At 40.7% G+C, this 21432-nt stretch overlaps 1 protein-coding gene across 2 annotated transcripts in view; it reads left to right on the plus strand.

The window, feature by feature from the left end:
- Nucleotides 1-21432, plus strand: part of DENND2B (DENN domain containing 2B) — a 176654-nt gene that overhangs the window by 18567 nt on the left and 136655 nt on the right. The window contains exon 1 of one of the 2 annotated variants that reach the window (XM_089915193.1): nucleotides 2436-2932. The exons of the other annotated variant lie outside the window; for it this stretch is intronic. The gene's annotated coding sequence lies outside the window, so the exon portion shown is untranslated. Of the gene's footprint in view, nucleotides 1-2435; nucleotides 2933-21432 lie in introns of those variants that run through there. 2 annotated transcript variants of the gene reach the window in all.

The raw sequence follows: 21432 nt of genomic DNA on the forward strand, positions 1-21432 counted from the left end.
TCTTATTTGCAGCAGTCTCTGCACATTTCTGAATATATATTGTGATTAAAATCCAAACCCAGCTAATGCTAATTATTCCTTCCTCTCTTTTTGTTGCTGGTATCCTTTCTAAAGATGTTATTTCATTCTGTTGTTTACAAGTCACATGCCTCTACTGAATTGTAACCTTATGAGGAGTGTTTTTATTTATCTTTCATTTATTCAAATAGCATATATTTATTGTGCACCTCTTCATGCTGGGCACTGTGTTAGGCACATAGGCTACAGTTTTTAGCAAGATAGGCCTAGTCCGTGTCCTCATAGGGCTTATACCTCCCTTAGCACCTTATACATAGTTGGCTTTTTTTGTCAAGTGATGTGGACATTAGGTTAATGCAAATCACTAAACTAATACCATTTAAAATAGCTTTAAAAACATTTCAGATGTCAGTGTCTCTAATAAATCTTTGGCTAGTATTAAGATGAACTAACACTGACATCAGTGGAGTTTAGACTCAAGACTATATTTAGAAAAGCTAAGGGATGTTACTTTTATTTCTGAAAGAGAATATCTAATTAAGGTTTTTCTTAGGAGTTAAAAAAGTTTGATGCATAATTTGCAAAGCATTGGCAAACAAAAAGAACAACTATTTGTATGTCATTATTGCTCTCTTACTTTTCTTTAGCACGTGTAAGAGGCAGCAGCAGCAGTAGCTGCCAGAGATGAAAAACGTTACTATCCTGGGTCTGAAGAGAGAACATCTTGATGCTTTCCAGTGACTTGGCTTTCTTTACAGGTGTCACGCACAAGAAGAACAAGACTTTAATAGAAGTTTTAATAGTTTTGGAAGTGGGAAACTTAAGTACCTCTGTACAGAGCTTGGGAGCTGCAGGTGGAATTTGCCTGGAGCATTGTTAAATTTTGTGGCTTGTGTTCCCTGAGGATTCTTCTACATGACTTCTCTTGTTGCTTGTGGATGGTAGAACCACCCTAATCTGAGATTGGAGAAGACTGGAGAAGGCTCAGTCCATCCAGATAGCCCAAGTCTCCTGAAGGGTTCAAGCATGTCAGTGAACTTTCTGAGTTTGGAGTAAAGCTTGTTTTGATTTCCCTAGTTTCAGGTTTTCTCCTGTGTTTACCAGTAGAGAAATGAAAATCTTGGGTTTTCCTTATGTAGAACCAATTCACTTTACCAAAGACTGACATATTTTTCACACATAGACAACTATGTAAGGCCTTCTGCTAGAAAGGCCAAACATATGCTCTGGCACCAATTTTATTGAGATAAAGCATTAATACTAGTAATTCATGTTAATATCCTTTTTTGGCAAAGGAACAATAGACTATCAGTTTGGTTCTTGCCACTTTTTCTGTTGGATCAAGAACAAGTTAAATTATCTTCAAGATGTATCAATATCTTAAACTCCCCATTTTTCCCCCCCATTATTTTTGACGCTTGCCCTGCAACTGAGTAAGTACTTCTTTAGGGTATGTGACAGTTGAATTGGCTTGGGCTTTGGAAACATGTCTTGGCCTTAGAGTCTGTTTATGGTCATTCTTTTTTTTAAAAAAAAAATTTTATTTATTTATTTAGTATATTTATTTATTTATTTTTGGCAGTGCGGGCTTTCTCTAGCTGTGGCAAGTGGGGGTTACTCTTCGTTGTGGTGCGCAGACTTCTCATTGCGGTGGCTTCTCTTGTTGAGGAGCACAGGGTCTAGGGTGCGCAGGCTTCAGTAGTTGTAGCACACAGATTCCGTAGTTGTGGCTCGCGGGCTCTAGAGCGCAGGCTCAGTAGTTGTGGTGCACGGGCTTAGTTGCTCTGCGGCATGTGGGATCTTCCCGAATCAGGTATGGTCATTCATATACGTTTGCTCCTACAAAATGTAACTAGGTTTGTGAAAGTCAATTTGTGCATTTCAACATTAAGTTCTATTTATAGTGACTTATGGGATGAGAAATTGGGCTACATGGCTTCCTAACATCCCACCACGTATGTATGGGTTTCGATTTTAAGTGATTTGCATTATACTTTTCCAAGTGGATAGTCATACTGAGTTAACAATTTCTTTAAGAATTCCACTAATAAATCACAGATTCTCACTGCTAGTATTACATTGCTTTTTCTTTAATGACACCCTTTTCCAGTTTTTCGTTTTGCAAGCTAATGGAGTATTTAAAACAAATTCTCAGAATGCCCTTAGAACTTTCGGTTCAGACCAGACGCCTTGGAACCCTAGTGCTTTCAGAGTTCTTCCGCTACTCCTGCAATACCAAATGTAGCTTCTTTTAGCGTCTTTTTGGGTTTTGCAGGGCTCCCCTAGCCTAGGGCTGGGAGAGCGGAAAGAGCTCATCGGTTAGTTTGAAGGCAGGCGGGCTGTACAGGCAGCTTTTCCCAGACTCTCCCAGCTCCGGCTTTTCATGCATACCAGCAGAGCCGCTTTTTTCCTCCAGTGATTGAAACCATCTGGACTGCAGGGGGGTCACGTGTGTATGAGAAAATGACATAAAGTTTCAGACCCCCTTGTGTTTTGCTCCAGACCCAGACAATTCTAGGTCGGATGGTCCGAGGCGAGGGCCGGTCCAGTTTGAGGACCAACTCCTCACCCCGCCCCCGAGCCCTGTCTTCCCATCCCCAGCGCCCTCCCTTCCCCCTTTGCGCACTCTCAGCGCGGTTTTCTTGTTCCCTCCAGAGCCTCCGAGCACACCCCCTCCGCCAGGCTCCAGCAGCCCACCCTTTCTGTCTCGGGTGGAGGCACACCTCCTCCACGCCCCCCTCCACTCAAATCTGTGCTCCCTCCCTTCCCTCTCCCTCCAGCCCGGCCGCAGCCCTGGGCGCGGATGCCCGCCCGACGATCGCCCTCTCTCCCGGAGCGGCTCCTCCTCCGGGCTGCGCGGCTGCAGTCAAGCCCCCATCCGTGCGAGCGCCCAGCCTGGCTGGGGAGCGCAGAGGTAAGTGCGTCCGGGCCGCCGCCCCGGCTTTCCCTGCCCGTCTTCTCGCCGGGAGGTTGCTTGCTTGTCCCAGTGCCCTTGCTCCAGGCCGGGTGGCGGGCAGGAGGGCCGCCGGTTCCGGCTCTGCCTCTGCCGCGCCCTGCCCTGCCGCTGCAGTCCTAGCCCTTTTCCCGCTATTCACCACTCCTCGCCCCTGAGGTGTTCCAGCTCTGGGAGTGTTTGCGTTCGGGGGCCTCTGAAGGCGCAGACGAGCTGGGCTGTTGGGGGCTGCCCTCCGGACGCTCGTGGCTAGCCCTACTTCCCGGCTCCGCTGCGGCGCGCAGTTAGGGGTGGGGAACATGGAGCCGAGCGTCTGGGGAAGTGCAGAGCTGTGGTGTGCGACGAGGAGCCCGAAGTCCGAGCGGTCCTGGGAGTGGGCTCTGTGCGAGCCCCTGGACGCGCCCGGGCTGCTCTGCAGCTCTTACCTGGAGCTGTGGTAGTTTGTGTGCAGGCTCCTTCAAGAACACACACACACAACTCAAACAAAGGAAAATGAACTTCGCACTCTATTACTTTGATTACCTTTCCTTTCTTGCCCTTGTTCTGAAGTGCACTAAGTATTAAAAGTGTATTTTTAAGTGACCCAGGACTAAAGGACCACACTTCAGCCAACGTTTTATGCCACCTTATTAAAGAATTCAGTAGTTTGTAGAGTTCAAGAAACTGAACGTTTTCAAGTGTTTCTAAAGAGAGATTATTGCATTTTCCTGTGGTCTTTATGAGAATGTGGTTTATAATTACTTGAACCTGAGTAAAACAACTTAACTAAGTGAGAGAATTGGGCTTAATGCTGCCTTAGTCCAGCTCTTGCTTTTATCCCCATGCAGGTGTTTCTGCTGTTTGGACCACAGGGTCTTGGGAATGGTGAAGGGGTCATTATCCCATCTCCAGGGCTGTTTTGAGCTATCCGTTATGTGCACATACGTCAATTGGCCATCTTAGGACAGGCCACAAGGTTAAAACCCAAGTGACTGTATTACTGTTTGTTTTTTTCTCCAAGTAATATTTTCAGAAAGTGAATCCCTTCACTGATGAGATTTTTCAGAAATAGGGGTTTCTAATGTATCAGAAATGGTCCAGGTTCCAGAAAGCTAATCAAAGGTAGAGACCAGATTGCTCTTAATCTGTCTCCCATGCTGAATTAAGGGCAGCACAAAGCAAGGGCTCAAAAAAACCTGTTGAATGCATGGAGTGAATTAAAGCATCTTGGACTCTGCCAGCTTGGCTGAGAGTCCCCCTGTGACTACATAGATTAAGGCTTCATTTTCATTTACCCAATAAATATTACCCTTGGAAAGACTCTCCAAGATACGGGTGAGATTTGGTCAAGTGTATGTGGGAAGTGGTATTATCCCCTAATTGGGCCAGAAGGGCAACCATTATTGGTAGACAACCCCAAGGCAACTGAATCTTCAAAGTATTTTTCATTGAGCACTTAAATTGTTATTGGCTTGACAATTGATAAAAACTTTGCTCTTGGGTTGGTGGACTCATCGGGGAAAGAGGAGTGACACATAAGAGAACAATAAAAATTTTAGATCCATTGACTTAGACTATAAGAACTATAGAAGCTTAGAGGAGAAAATGATTATGAGCCAGGGTAGTTTCATAGAAGAGAAAAGATTTCAATTAGGCATTGAAACAAAGCATGGCTCTGAAATTAGTGGAAAGTTGATGGGGAGAATTTTCAAGAGAAGAGAGTCGACCTTTTGGATTGGAGCTAGGGAAAGAAGTGATGCTTACTGAGCATCTACTCTGTGCCATATGCCATGTTCTCTCTTCCATCTTCTAGTGCTATGAAGTAGGTATTGCTGTTGTTTTAAAGAGAGATGATCAAAAAGATAAGTAACCTGTTCAAGATCACACAAATAGTAAGAGGTAGAGCTGGAATTCCAGCTCCCTGAGGTCTGATTCTAAAGCTTGTGCTTCCCCAGCTGCCTTCCACAATGGCAATGGCAGGTTCAGTTGAAGCAGACTGGTCAGCTTGAATTCTGGCTCAGGAGCTGGAACTTTATCCTGTAACATTGTCTAGCTTTTAAAGATTTTTGAGAAAAGAAGTGATGGGCAATGTTTTTAGATTAATGTGACATCTGTGTACAGGAATGTGACACACTCATCTTAGGTAAAGTGCAAGATGTAGTTCTTAATTAGCAGGTTAAAGAAAGTGAGTGTAGTCAGGATATCTGGGTGTGTAAATTCCTGCCCCGTTTCCCGTATCCTTCGATGGCTTTGTTCACTAGGTAAGAATGGGTTGCACAGACCACAGGGCTGCCAGGGATCAGAGAAGAGCTGGGTCCGAGCAGGTGAGCGTTGACATGGAATGTGTATGCGGAGCAGCACGACTGCCGGTTTGTCATTTATGTTCCCCATGTGTTTTTCAATGCTTTGGTTAAAAATTTTTTTCTTTCCTGACTACCCTGGGATGTAGATCAATGTTGTAATTTGTTTAAAAGCCTTTCCTAAGTGGCAAAGTTGAGCTCCCAAACTAGGGCCTCTGCCCTAAAGATGTTTAAGTTGAGATGCCTTTTTCCCCCCAATATTCTGTTGCTTCTTATAAATGCTGAATTTTTTTTTTTTTTTTGCGGTACGCGGGCCTCTCACTGTTGTGGCTTCTCCCGTTGCGGAGCACAGGCTCCGGACGCGCAGGCTCAGCGGCCATGGCTCACGGGCCCAGCCGCTCCGCGGCATGTGGCATCTTCCCGGACTGGGGCACAAACCCGTGTCCCCTGCATCGGCAGGCGGACTCTCAACCATTGCGCCACCAGGGAAGCCCATAAATGCTGAATTTTAAAACTTGGCACTAGCAAGGTAAAAATGAATTGAGATTACCTTTCTTATTAATAAAACCAATTAGGAGAAAATGTACATTTATTTCACTTTTTGTTATGGAGGAGCAATAGGATGCCTTGGGGTAGTTACTGTGTGGGAATTTAGAAGGGATAGGAAAGCCAGGATTTAGAGATGTGCAAAGCTCTTTCTACCTGGCCACATTTCTTACCAGTTAATTGTGTTATTCATGTGTACAGCTAGGGAGCTTACAGGGCCATTGACTATCCAAGTTTATAGGCAGGCCCTTTGATTCTCTGCAGATAATGGGCTCAGGAAGGGCAGCAGTGGGTGGAGCCATTTTGTTGGAATTGTCTCCCACTTTGAATGAATACAATCTAGATTTCTTGCTCTTCCTTGTGCAACCTCTAGGCCTTTTCCTCCTCTGAATGTGTCAGTGCTCTGAAGACTTGGTTCTTAGGCCAAGGAATATCAGGTAACAGGAGGCTGCACAAAAAAGGGCAGCTGACGGAAAAATCAAGTTTGTCAACTAAAGAAGTTTTAACTAATGTTAGAGTCAACCATGTTTTTTTGTAAAATAAAAAAATGCAAAACCAAAATTTGATCTCAGTTCTCCAAATCCATTTTTACCTTTAGGAGCCTCTAACTGGAGAGCTTGCCCTATTGAATGAGGCTTTGGTGTGTAAAATTCTCACCAGCACCTCTAAATGTGTCAGGACATGACTCAGTTTGGGTTTTGGACCTCTGAGGAATGTGACCTCTTGGTGTAGGGGATTTAGAGTCCAAAGATATGGGTTAAGGTTCCAGCTTTGCCATTTATTTAGAAGTGTCTGGAATTCGATGTTGGAGGGATTTCTTAGCTCAGTTTATCTATGTCTTCTAGATCAGGGTAGTCTCCCAGGATGAACTGTAGTTCATGCCCTGATAAATCCCTTGGTTCCTTCTCCCATTTTGTATCTTGTATCACCTGAAAGCCATTTTGTTTTATCTGTAGCCTGTGGTTATAGATGAGAAAGGAAAACCATCTAGGATTCTCTCCAGAGAATGGCAGATCTCATTGTTAGTTTACTGGTGATCTTTTGGTATGGATTTCTGTGAGAATGCTCTTGAGGTTAGTTTTGAGAGTTGGGGTCTCAGAAGGGAGACTTTGGCAGTGCTCTTGTTTAAATGTCAGAGATGTTTGGTTGCATTTGTGGCTCATTGCTTACACAGTTGTTAATGTTTTTATATTTTGTAAGCATCTGTCATTTTTATAATTTATTAAAGGAGTGATTTAGATTTTCTAAGATAGCTAAAAGCTTAGAAAAATAAGACTAGAATATCCTTTTGATACTCAGATGTAATCTCCTAGTATAGTAGAACCACTTGACTATTTTAACCCACTCCATCTCCAAATATCCTTAAATTTTTCTCAAGAGATTTGCTCTCTCTCAAGAGACTTCACAACCTCTCCAGGAAATGTTTTCTGAGCTTTCCAGACTGATGATCACAGATTATCTCCTTGTCGTTAGCCTGAGTTTTCTTTTAGTGTTTCTTACTTTTACTGTTTTCCCATCCCTCTTCAATGCATAGTTGTTCACAGAGTGGACAAACTGTCTTTCCTGGACCCTAACGTCAGCTACCAAAAGTGCAGATTGTTCCTTCTGTACCCATCCTTCCCTTCCCTTTCCCTGGCTAAACAAGCTGAGCTTTCTCCGTTTGAGTCTTGCTTTTTAGACCGATGATTGTACTTGTTGTTTTGTGTGTTGTTTTATGCAGGAAGTCAATATCAGATATGTTGGCAGTTAGAGCTTTCAGATTGAAGGGAGCCTTTTGGAAATAAAATGTGCTTTTTTTCTCCCCTATCAGCATGAGTAATTGTGGAACATATGTAAACTCGGGAGATGATCTTTTTAAAAAAAATTATCACCAAAAGAATTTTGCCCAAGTCCTTTAAGGACTTAAAAAGAATCCAGCCTTTGCAAGATTGCACTAAAAGTACCAGACTAACCCAATTAAGGCCTTTCTAGAAGTGTGGGAATCATTTGTTCAAACCGGAATTTAGGACCCCCAAGCAAATATGATAGAAATAATCTGCTTAACCCTTTATTAATAGCATAAGAAAGAAAACCCTTTTTAATGGACCTCTTGTGATAAAGGGCCATAGTGATTAGAACATGCTGAGAGTCCTGATTGTCAGTGTTCTGGAAACTGCTTTGAGTGGACAGGTGTCAATGTTGGTGGCTTTTTGTCTTTCTTTGACATGAAGTTGGGATCTTGGTGTTAATTTGCTAAAGACAAGTTTGAATATAGATATTTGTAGGTTTTTTTCCCCCTTCTCCCTACTCTTCCCTTTCTCGAAGGCTAGATTGGAGTAGATATAGCCTCTAGTGAAGGAGCCAGTGTCTTGGGACATTTCGTCAGACACTGGTCTTCAAGGAAGCACTCTGTATTGCTACCATTTGTACACTCTGGTGTTCAACTAATGTTATTGAACATCTGCTATGGACAAAGCACTGGCTAGTGCTTTCAAGCATCTGTTTGTTCTCTTATTGCTTTTCTTCAGTGAACATGCTTAATATTAGGTGTTTGATGAATTGATTAGTGGGTAGAGTTAAGAAGTCAGATGGGAAGTAATTTTTGGATACCCCCAATTGGATTACTGCTATGGGGAAGTGGCTGTTTGTACATCACTCTGGCTTCTGCTCTAGATGCTGAGATGACCCCTGATAAAGAGGCTCAGCATGTGGGCATGTATTTTCTAGCGAGTGAACGGGGCGCCGTCAGTTATTTTTGCTATTAGTCATGTTAGGTTACATATACTGTTGCCGGGAACTCCACTTAGTGTAATATCTCCTGCATTAGAAAGTGCCCAGTGCGTTAGTAGTAAGGATTGCCTGGAGAAGTTTTTCCTGAAAGTCTGGCCTTGCCACTTGAGCCAGGGATGGATTCTAGGTGCTTAGACCCGAAGGGCTTCTACACAAACCAGAGTGATCCTAACACTGGGATCCAAAGGGAATGGAAGTTCTCCTGAAATTTTGTACTGCTATGGGAGGGGAATCAAAGCTTTTGCTTCTCAGTGGACATTAGATTCTATACACAGAGACCTAGGGATGAAGAAAAGCAGCTTACAAATGAATATTTAGTGCTGTATAGGGTTAGGAAGAGCATGGAAAAATGGGATTTAAGGTCAGAGTGTTCATTTGAGTCCTTAATGTACAATTAATCAGAGATAACAGCAGTGAGGGTTTTGTTTTGCTGTTTTTTTCCCTCCACATCTGTGTTTTGACAGGTCACTGCCTTGAATTAGAATAGAATTTAGTACCAAAGTGTTTATACGGAAAGTGATAGCAGAGTCATGGGAGATGGGCAGAGGACACTTTGTATCTTATTTCAGATGGACCATTTTTAAAACCCCTATAAGTAGCTCAGTGGTCCAAATTAGTTAGAAATAGCTTTGCTGAAAGGTATTGGTAAAATAACATTTAGCAGCCTTTTGTCTGTTCCAGGTTTAGATATGAGTGAGAAAGCCAATTTGGAAGCAGTTTCATGTGCTCAGCTCTGCCCACATTCAAATCGCCGACATAGTTCCCATATCCTTGTCACTATTACTGGTCCCTGGGGGCCCAGGGGCAGATCTCAGGATCTGAGGCGCAGATGTGGTTGAAGCCACATCAAGAGTTGGTCCTGGTGGGTCAGCATTATTTTCTGTGGTTATCACCAGCGCTGGGGGCGTGGGGAGGAAGGTGGGTGGGACAATGAAGAAAAACAGAAGGGCAGGGCTTCCCTGGTGGCGCAGTGGTTGAGAGTCCGCCTGCCGATGCAGGGGACGCGGGTTCCTGCCCCGGTCCAGGAAGATCCCATATGCCGTGGAGCGGCTGGGCCTGTGAGCCATGGCCGCTGAGCCTGCGCTCCGCAATGGGAGAGGCCACAGCAGTGAGAGGCCCGCGTACCGCAAAAAACAAACAAACAAACAAAAAAACCAGAAGGGCATATAGTTCTGTGGAAATTGAGTAAAGAAATAAACTCTTAGAACTTCTTTTCCCCCCTCATTGACTTTTACCGTTCTGTTGGAAACTCGTATCACTTGAGGTCATTTTATAAATACTCAGAGTCACTAGCCAGAGGCATTGTGACACCTGTGCATTGGTGGAAGGAGCCCTCCTAGATGATTCTCTGGATGTGTATTTGGCTTCTGCCCATTTTCTTTCCCTCTTTTCACCTAAGTTTTGATGCTGTTGTTTTTTTAAGGAATAATTTGGCTTCAGTGTCCAGAATTCTTTAGGGCTATGGGGACTGGGGGCCAGGGGCCTGAGTGTGACATGTTGCCAGATAGGAGAGACTTTTACACCTAGGCAAATCTCCAGGAAAGAGGAGACAGAAAAGTTTATACACAAAGCATAAGGATTGGGAGTCAGAAGGGAAAATGGCGTGGCAGGTGCTTTGGCCATTGTGACTATCTCTAGGAAGATGGGCCTGATGGTTGGATGATGGTGTGATACTAAAGATATCTTATAATCCACATCATTCCTTGAAGAAGACGAAGAAGTTTTTTTCCTTAAGAGACAAATATAATAATATATTGACTTTAAAATTTTTAACTTAAGTGATGTGTCCACAAGTGTCTGACTCTGTGCCAAGCATGGTAGTGGGTATACAAGTATGTGATAAAAACAAAAAAAAAACAACCCTGAACTTAGAACATATAATTGTTGCCTAAAGAACTCTATAAAGTATTAAGTTATCAAGTTTTAAATTGTGAGTTACATACAGGGCCTTTGGGGCCCCAGACAAGGCTTAGGACATTGCAGGTTTATGGAAAAGCCTTGGGTTGAATGGAGGCCTTTGGAGATGTTGGAGTGCCCCAGGGCTCAGGCTCCAGCCCCCTTTTCTTCTCTGTCTGCACTTTTCTTAGGTGATCCCATGGCTTTAAAGCACTAGCGTTCATGGAATGTTTACTTTGTGCCAGACTCTGTTCTAGGGGCTTTACATGCATTAGTTTAGTCTTCAGACAACTTGGTGATGTAGGTACTATTACCCTCACTTAAAGATGTGGAAACTGAGGTCAGAGAAATGAACTTTTTTGAGATCACACAGTTCATAAACTGGAGAGTCAAGATGTGAACTTAGTTGGAGACTGGATGCCAAGCCCTTAACTGGTTCTGTTTAGCCTTCTAACTGGTCCTGAACTCCTCTACCCCTGTCCCTTCTTCCCATAGCAACCTAAGTATTATGTTCGTCCCCTTCTTTAGCCCTTATAAGGAATCCTGCCCATCACACTCAGAAATAGAATTCACATTTACTACCAAGTCCTTATGTGCTCTAACTCCTAGCCCTCCCACCAGCTCTTCGCCTTCCCCCATCTCTTCTGTCTCAGAGCCTTGGCCCTGCACCTGGGATGCGCTTCTTGAATATTGCTCTTCTGCACCCTCACTTCATTCAAGTGTCGGCTCAAATGCACCTCCTCGGGGAGGCTTTCCCTGACCATCTGATGTAAACTACTCTTAGTCAATCTTTAATGCTTGCTTTGTTTTTCTTCCTAAAATTACATTACATATTTGCGTGTTTTTCCTGTCTGCTTTTACAAAAATAAACAAACGCCATGAGGTTAGGGAGTTGGTCCATCTGTTTCCTGGTATCTTTACTTTTTAGAACAGGACATGGAAAGTTTTCCTTAAATATTTGTTAAATGAATAAATGGTGTCATATGCATTTTGTGTTCATGTTTAACATTACTTGGATAAAAAATAGTGGAGAGGAAAGGGATATACAGGTGATACATACAGGTCTGGGTCTTACTTGGCTTTATGTTTATTACCAAGGCTTTGCCATAATATCTGGCCAAGAAAATGCTCAGAAAATCTTAGTTGAATGAATACATTGTTTGATTTATTTTGAATTCCAGACATAGGAGTTCAGAGAAGAGAGAGTATTGTGGACTGGAGTGCTTAGAGAAAATTCACAGAGGACTTGCAGACTTTGAAGGAGAGATGGATTTAGTTGGTCATATAGGAATCATAGAGTAGTTTTTAAAAATTAATTAATTAATTAATTTCTGGCTGTGTTGGGTCTTCATTGTTGCATGCGGTCTTCCTCTAGTTGCGGCGAACGGGGGCTCCTCTTCGTTGCGGTGTGCGGGCCTCTCATTGCGGTGACTTCTCTTTGTTGCGGAGCACGGGCTCTAGGTGCGTGGGCTTCAGTAGTTGTGGCACGTGGGCTTCAGAAGTTGTAGCTCGTGGGCTCTAGAGCACAGGCTCAGTAGTTGTGGCGCATGGGCTTAGTTGCTCCGGGGCATGTGAGGTCATCCTGGACCAGGGCTTGAACCCATGTCCCCTGCGTTGGCAGGCAGATTCTTAACCACTGTGCCGCCAGGGAAGTACCATAGTGTAATTTTTTTAACCTGGGAGGATTATTAAGATGATCTGGCTCAATCTTTCTATTTATAGACAGGGAAACTGAGCCCAGAGACGTGAAGGACTTATCCAAAGGTACACAACTAGTGTATGTCAGAAATGTCTCTGGAATCCAGGTATTAAGTTTCCTAGGTCAACTCTCTTTCCTCTATACAGTGATGTTGGCTTGTGTGGGATAGAAATTGGCATGGAAATTAGGCCATCCTAACTGAATCAGAAGGTTTATACAAGAGATACATGGGAGATATGGGAAGCTGAATAAATTAAAGACCAGATCCTGGAGGATCTTGAATGTTATCGTGAAGACTTTAAATTCAGAATGACAGGGAGGCATGTGAAAATGCTTTAAGTCTTGCCCTGTCTTTTTTCTCCAATGAAGGTGACATAATTGGTAGTATAGAAAATGGATTGGAATTGAGGAAGAAAAGTGGAGCCTTGAGGAGTTAGGAGGCCCTTGTAACGATCCAGGTATTAGTGTAGTTAGGGGCCTAGTAGCATTTCAGTTTTTTTTCTTGTTTTTGGAAATTCGTGGTTTTTGAAGATGACATGTAATCCTTTGGTAAGATGTGTGTACCTAGGTTTTTAAGAGAGTTTGGGAGTAAAAAGCCTGGAGAACTGGTATTTTACCTTAATTCTGTACATGGTTGTAGATGACATTTTAGTATCTAAATGATAATTCCTCTTAAAGAAGCCAAGCCAGGTTAGCAAAGTAGGGATAGAAGATAACACTATACCAGTGTGAAAACAGTGATGGAGGGGATGGGGAAGGGCAGGAGGAACAGACGGACAATGAATGGGAGCAGCTTCTAAGAGAGGGCCTGGACCTCTCTGTCAGAGGAGCTGTGCTGTGTCTGGGGAGTCAGGCCTCCAGGGACCCCAACTTTGCACTGTTTTTTTAGGACTCAGGAGGCCGATGGAAGTAAGACCTGCCTCCTGGGCCCACAAATGCTTTGGGTGGATGGGTTGCAATAAAGCCCAGGCCCATACATGTAGTCCACATAAATTTTCAACCAGAGCTGATGAGAACAGATTGATACAGTCCTTACCAGGCCAGTGAATTGGCACAGGGTATGATATTTTATTTATTTATTTATTTATGGCATCCAAAAAATCTGAGAGGTTTTTTTTATTTTAATTTTTTATGTTGTAACAAGATTTTGGACCAGAAAGGAACATTCCTTTTTAGACATTTTCAAAGAAAAGAGTTAATACAAATTCTTCTAAGGGAGGTATTATAAAATTAACTGTAGTTTCAGTGAGCATTTATTATTAGTTGAGGAATGACAGACTCTTCCAACAAGTCAGGTTTATTCACATATGAATCACAGATGTTTGTATTTCAAAGTGTCAGTGGGTAAATTATTTTCTGAGCATTATAAAAAGCAATTCATTAACATTAGATGAAGATACGAGGTTATTACTGATTGTAACAGTGTTGAGCCAGGCTGAAAAGCTTGCTCAGGTTTTGCATGCCTCTATCCATCCTACCGAGCGTCTGAGCACTGATTTCATATTAGGCACCGTGTTAAGTGCTTTGGGGAATTCAGAGATGAAGGAGATTACAATCCCTTTATATTTCAGAGCCAATCTTTCTAGCTGTATCTCCTGCCACTTCTGATAATGTCCACACCTGAACCACAGCACACTCATGGCACACTGTTTTCCAATCATAGCTACAAGTTTTGGCTCAGGTATTCTTTCTTTGAGAATGCCTTTCCTTTCCTTTTTTGCCTAGCAAAAAACTTTCAGGGTGTGATACTTTAAAAGTTTTTTCCATCCTCAGGAATCTTTTTCCATCTCTAAGGAAAAACTTTAAAAGTCAGCAAGAAGTGAGAACACAGACCTTCAAATAATATCTCATACTGGATCTGAGAGTTTGGGTTGCAGAAAAAATCCTAGGGTATTCAGCATTCAACAGATACTTGTTGAGCAGGGCCTATTAAACACCAGATACTGTGCTGAGCATTGGAGCTTTAATCTTTTGATCATATTGCATCAAATGTTATTAATATAGAATATTAACATTTGGTTCTATTTTGCATTAAGGTCTTTAAGCCCCCAAGGTTATATGGCTCGGTCCATAAGATCTCAGTTAGTTCAGACTGTTCACTTATGCTTGCATTCACTTGTTGGATGTGTACTGTGTAACAGCCAATATGCTGAATGCTGAGACAGTTTTGAAGAAAAGTAAGAATTGGTGAGGGTCCTCAACTGGTTGACTGGAATTTGCCAGGTAGATCTGGTAGCTTCCAGTTTGCTGGGATTCCTGGCCAAGAGGGGAGTGTTGTCAGCAGTACTGTACCTCCTTCATTTGTTCTACCCACACTTGGCACTCCCCTCTCTCCCTTACCTCTGTCCCTGGCCCTGTCTTTAAATTTAAGAGAAATGAAAATTAGCTTCTTTGCATTAAGTTTGGGAAATTCCATTAAGGGCAGCACTTCCTGATGAAACCTGTAAGTTTGCAGTCTTTCCAGGAGAATTTCTTTTGCCCATGTGATCCCTAAGAAGAGCCTTTTCCACGGGAACTTTTTTCCTTCCTCTGAAAGTTGCCTTGCCTGTGTTGTAGACACTGGGCACGCAGAGTTTGGTATTTCTCTGACCCTTCACTTCTGCCTGCTTCATTGGCTCTTTGGGGTTGCTGAGAGGGGCATGGTGTCTTGTTTTCGTAGAATGAATGACACAAATGAGAGGGAGGCAATCATGCTAAATTTTCCCATCGTTTGGAAGAAGCAGCTGCTCAGAACAAAAGAAGACAGTTGCAAAAGAGGAGTGTTTTATTGAATCTTTGGATTGCCATCTGGAGTGAGGTTGTTTTCTCTTCCTTTGCTTGGCATCTGGAGCTAGCTTGTGTACTGTCTGAGGTTTGCTCTGCTTTCTTCGTGTCTGTGGGCTTCTTTAATAGAGAACTACAAAATATAAAATTATCTTTATCTTCAACTTTAAATTGGTTCTTTTGAAAATATAATATGTGGGACTTCCCTGGTGGTCCAGTGGATAAGACTCAGTGCTCCCAACGCAGGGGGCCCAGGTTTGATCTCTGGTAAGGGAACTAGATCCCACGTGCCACAACTAAGAGCCTGCATGCTGCAAGTGAAAGATTACGCATGCCGCAACTAAAGATCCCGCATGCCGCACTGAAGGTCCTGCACGCCACAAGTAAAACCCAGAGCAGCCAAATAAATAAATGAGTAAATAAATATTTTAAAAAGTATATATATACACATATATATAAATATGTGTATTGTAGTAAATTATAAAAAAAATTAAAACCTTCACTTTCCCAACACCCAGAGATCACCACTGTTAACATCTTTGTGCACCCTTTTCTAGACCTTTCTCTAAGCATATCTATGTACATATTTGTATTCTTTGTTTTTCACCAAAGCAAGATCACACTATACATACTGTATTTCATTCTATCTTATTTTTTAATTATCTCCACTTTTCCTGTTCAGTGAATTTATATTTTAACTAATTCCCAGGCCATGTTTCAGATTTCCCCATTGATCCTCAAGCATCCTGTCATTTTTTCCGTACCAACATTGAACCTATAACCACATGCTATATCTGGTTGTTATGTCCCTTAAACTTCTTTTATTCTAACCCAGTCAGTCCCTTTTGTATGATATTATCTTGTTGAAGAATTATCCTTGGGCTTCCCTGGTGGCGCAGTGGTTGAGAGTCCGCCTGCCGATGCAGGGGACGTGGGTTCGTGCCCCGGTCCGGGAAGATCCCACATGCCGCGGAGCGGCTGGGCCCGTGAGCCATGGCCGCTGAGCCTGCACGTTCGCAGCCTGTGCTCCGCAATGGGAGAGGCCACAACAGTGAGAGGCCCATGTACCGCAGAAAAAAAAAAGAATTATCCTTAATAGACTCCTTTGACTGAGTGCTGACTCTGTGACCTGTGTATCACTAAGAGTTTTACAATTGTCATCTCATTTAACCCTTGTGACAACAATAAGAAGCATGTTATTCTATATTTTTGCATATTCTCTTCCTGTGAGATCTCAGCTATCCCCAGGGATTCAACTATTTCCTTTGTGTGAGAGACTATATCACCTATATCTCAGTGGTCACCTTAAGAGCCTGAACTCTTGAGCCAGATGGCCTAGGTTCAAATCCTTTTTCCACCACTTATATCTGGTCCTGGACAAGTCATTTAACCTCTCTGTGCCTCAGTTTCCTCATCCGTAAAATGGGGTAATAATAGTGGGTACCTCATAAGGTTTTTGTGAGGTTAAAAATGAATTAATATAATATAGGTAAAGTACTCAGAACTACCTGGCATGTAGTTAGTGTATATAATTATTGCTATTGGACAGCTGGATGATCCACAAGCACCTCAGACTGTCCGATTCAATACTTATCTGTGGAAAGCTGCTCTTTTTTCTCCTGTATTCACCAGCTCCTTTACAGACTCATCTCTGATTTTTCCTTCTCTCTCAGTAATCACACTCATAAAGTCTTGTCACGCCATTTCTCAAAAGTCCTCCTTGCTCTCTTGCTGCCTCTAACCCATTTAAAGTCTTAACCATCTTCTTCCTGGAATGCAGCTTTAATGTCTCAGAATGCCTGCCCCTGGATTTTCTTAAGTCAATCTCCCAGGCTGCTCACAGAGTGAGCTTTCTAAAATACAAGTCACTTACCATACTTCCTTGCTAAAAACTTTCCTTTTTATGAGAAATAACATACAGTAAAGTGCACAGATATTAAGCATGTAGCTTAATGGACTTTAACATTTGTGTTTGCCCATATAACTACCACTCAGATCAAGGACATTTTCAGTGCCCCAGAAGGTTGCTTTCTGTCTCTTCCCAGTGAGTATATGCATCCTTAGCCCTAACCACTCTTCTGTTACCATTTGTTTTGCCTTTTCTTGATCTTCATGTAAGTGAATCACAAAAGCTCTTTATTGAATCTTCTTTGACAGGATAATTCCAAACTCATTTAACATGACATTAAAAAATCTTTGTCATCTGGCTTTTACTTCAAGTCCTTCACACATGGCCTCCCCTTCCTGCCATGCTGAAATGGCCTGTGGTTTGCCAACACAGGCTCTTACTCCCTTTCATTTTTTGTGCTTGATATTCTCTTGGCCTTCTGACTTCATTCCCTGGCAAATTCATCCTTTAAAACTCAGCTCCAGACAGAATCCAGTGCAGAAAGCACTCTGGAGGCATGATTATTATAGGTAGTTACTTATTTACACGTCTTTCTCTCTATTCATCAATTTTAAGAGCCCATGGATGGGGCATTTCCCCCCCTAATTAGTTTTATACAAGTAATTCATATTCTTTCTTGAAAAATTAGAAAACAGAGACAAAAAAATCACCTACAGTTCTACTATACAGAGATGACCATTGCTTACATATATACCAAAATCTGTACCAACACTTTAAAACAAATAAATAAATAAATATGCACTCATAAAATACTACTTATCCACTTTAACCTATTATTTAAATTTAATTTGTTCCCTATTTTTTCTATTATAAAAACACTGTGATGAACATCCTGATGCCTGTATTTTAGTGCAGTTCCCTGATTTTTTTTGGAGGATTCATTCAGAGGTAAAATGGATAGATGAAAGAGATGAACATTTTCAAGGGCTTTTGATGCATTTAGCCAAATCACCCTCCAGAAAGTCTTTAAGGTGTGTACACTTCTGCTAGGGTGAGTGAGTGTCTGTTTATAGCCATCCTTGCCAAGAATGAAAGAATGAAAGTATGAAAAGAATGAAAGTAATATTTGCAAATCTGATAAGATAAAAATGGTATTGCATTGTTGTTTAATTTGCATTTCTTTGATTGCTACTGAGGTTGAATATTTTCTCATATGTTTAATGCCATTTAATTGTATTTCTTTTGTGATTTACATGTTCATGATTTTTATATTTTATTTTTACTGATTTTACCAACTCTTAATATTAGGGATATTGACTCAACACACACATATATATATATATATATATATATATATATTTTTTTTTATATTTCCCCCAGTTTAACTTTAGACTTTATTGCTTTCCACATATAAACAATTAAAGTAACTTAATGTAGTGAAATATATTAATCTTTTAACAAAAATTTTTTACCTGTAGTGTCATTCTTAGAAAGATCTTCCCTCAGCAAGATTAAGTAACTATCCATTATATATTCTTCTACCTCTTTTATGGTATCATTTTTTAAATTTTAATATTTACTCAATCTGGAATTTATTCTGTTATAAAATAATAGTAATAGCTAATATTTTTGAGTGCATATTATACACCAGACACTAATGCCAGGCACATGCTTTACATGTAATGACTCATTTAATACATTCAACAAACCTGTGATGTCGGCACTGTTATTTTCTCTGTTGGTATCACTGTGAAATTGACCTGTTGACTGTTGCCTGGCTAGTAAATGGCAAAGACAGAATTCAGGTTCAAGTATTTGAACCACAGAGCCCATGCTTTAACTACTCTGCTAACTTTATTTTTGCCAAGGAATTGTCCTAATGTTATTTGTTAAAGAATCCATTCTTTCCCCACTGTTTTGAAAATGCCAATTTTAATCATATAATAAATTCATATATATAACAAAAGTCTAGAAACACACCTAAGTGTGTTTCTAGACTTTTGTTCCATTGGGCTGTCTGTCTGTTATGGTGATAATGCCAAACTGTTTTAATTTGTGTAGCTTAAAGACTATATTCTCCTCACCTTTGCACCCCCAGTGCCTAGTAGTGACTGTCACCTTGTAGATGTTTAATGAATATTTGAAGAATGTTGTAATCCTTGGAGGTTCATGGATAGAATTCAGAGGGTCTGCAACTTGGGTAGAAAAATTACATCATCATTTTCACTGACCCCCTTACTGAAATTTCGTATTTCTTTTAATTATGAGTATAGGCAATAGAGCACAGTAGTAATAGTACTACCTGTGACTTTGTCACTGATAGAAATCATAGATATTTGCCTAGGTGAACCCTAGGTTAAGAACACTTACTTTACTGTGTTTCTTTCTTGAGGCCGTTTTATCACTGTGTCTAATACCAAGGCAGAGCTTGATACTTAGTAGATGCCCAATAAATATGTTAATTAAAAAAACTTTAAATTTTCCCATATATTCTTATCCAGCATGAAATATTATCAACATTTTGCCAACTTTGTTTTATTTATTTAACTCTCTCATCATTTCTGGAATTTTGAGTTATTTTACCCAATAATATTTCAGAAAGCATATCTAACTGATAAGGACTTTAAAAATATATAACCACCAGAAATACCGTTTGATATCGCTTATATGTGGAATCTAAAAAAAAAAATGATACAAATGAACTTATTTACAAAACGGAAACAGACTCACAGACTTAGAGCTAATGAATTTATGATTACCACGGGGGAAGGGTTAGGGGGGAGGGATAGTTAGGGAGGTTGGGATTGACATGGACGCACTGCTATATTTAAAATGGATAACCAGCAAGGACCTGCTGTACAGCACAGGGAACTCTGCCCAATATTCTGTAACAACCTAATTGGGAAAAGAATTTGAAAAAGAAAAAAAAAATTTTGTGCAAGTTAAAAAATATATATATATAAAACCACTCTCATCACATTTAACAAAATTAGCAACAATTCCTTAATATCATCTATTACCCAGGCCACATTCAAATGTCCTCAGTTGTCTCAAAGATGTCTTTTACTTGAATTGGATGTTTGCATGGGGATCTACACAATGCCCACACTTTGCATTTGGTTGGTATGCCTCTTCTGTAAATGTCACTGACATTGTATAAATTACTTGTTAATTTATCTTCATGTTCTGATACTGCTTCTCCTCTTGTCTGTTGCTTCTTACTTTTTGTATATTTTTACTAATGACTTATTCTTGACAATTGTTATTTCCCTATTTAGCATTTTATTTATCTTTTTAATAAGAAATTGTTGATTGTGGCTATTTGATCTTATTTTTTAAACTTAAAACATTTAAGTCTCACTTAAAGTTGTTCTTTGATCTGTATTTTGGACTTGAGGTATGTGATGGGTATATTTCTTAATTTGTTTTCATTTTCTCAAGGCATCTTCTCATCTTGTTAAAAAATTTGAGGTGAAATACTTTCTCAGAGCTTTTTATACATATCTGGGCCTTAATTATATCCTCTGCAAAACTGGAAGAAAGTCAAATTTGGGTCTTCTCCATACGTAGAGTTTTTTCTTCTCTTCATACTTAAAAGGTATGAGAATGTCATACACAGTGTTAGTTCCTCATTGTTGATTTTGTTTAGGATTCTGTAATCTTATTTTCGGACCAAACTCTTTAATAGCTTCTGGACAGTTTGCTTCTGTTAAAATTCTGATTACAGATTTGAGGTCATTTGTTCAAAGATTTCTGTTATTTGGTGGTTCTCTGAGCTGCATCCCTTCTCATGATTGTCATTTTTTGCATTCTTTGAATCTATTTCTTTCATTAAAAATTTTTTCTGTATATCTTTTTCTGATTAGTTTTTTCTGTAGCATCATTTCTATTTTTATTACATTCATCCATTCATTGATTTAGTATGGACCTTATGTTTTTACTATTTCTTTTGCAGCCTGTACTATTTATATAGTCAGTATGATAGTCTGTTTTATACCTCGAGAATCAATATCAGCCATTCTGTAAATTTGATTGATTGAGTGTTTACTGTGAGGAAGGCATCCAGTTAAAGGGATTGGCTTTGTTCTTCTTTTCAACCGTAAGGCTTTTCTTTTTTCTTTGACTCATATCTTTTTCCTATTTATTCATTTTTGTAAGTTTACTTGTTGATCCTCCTTTCATAGCTTCAGACTATTTTGTTTGTACTGTATTTATGGAGATTTGTGAGAAGTCCTTTTCAATATATCGAGATTTCATTTCAGGCTCATTATAAAGGTTAAGGAATTGGGCCATTTAAAATTTTGTGATGTTGAATTTAATTAATGGTCACTTAATTACAAACCCCTTATTTTGGAAAATGACTTTGTATAAGAGAAATGGAATTCTGAATTCCCATTTCATCTTTGTTAGGATTAACTTGAAGGAAGAGCCCTCCAGTGATAAGAGAAAGCTTTTGATGGACACGGTTTGTACCTGAGAGACACACCGTTTGGTCCTGTTTCTGGAGCGCTGGCTGCTTGGTTCTACAGCCTCCAGGTCTGTGAATACAGTTGTACTCAAGATGTCCCCTTTCTCAGTCACTCTTCTCTCACTTTACAAAAAGAAGACATAGCATTTCTCATCCTGAATCTTGCCGTTTGTGTGCCGACTGTGTGAAAAC

This window comes from Delphinapterus leucas, chromosome 7 (genome assembly GCF_059928025.1).
Source record: "Delphinapterus leucas isolate spDelLeu-1000000601 "Yukka" chromosome 7, BTC_Dleu_Yukka2, whole genome shotgun sequence".
Classification (NCBI taxonomy): Eukaryota; Metazoa; Chordata; class Mammalia; order Artiodactyla; family Monodontidae; genus Delphinapterus; species Delphinapterus leucas.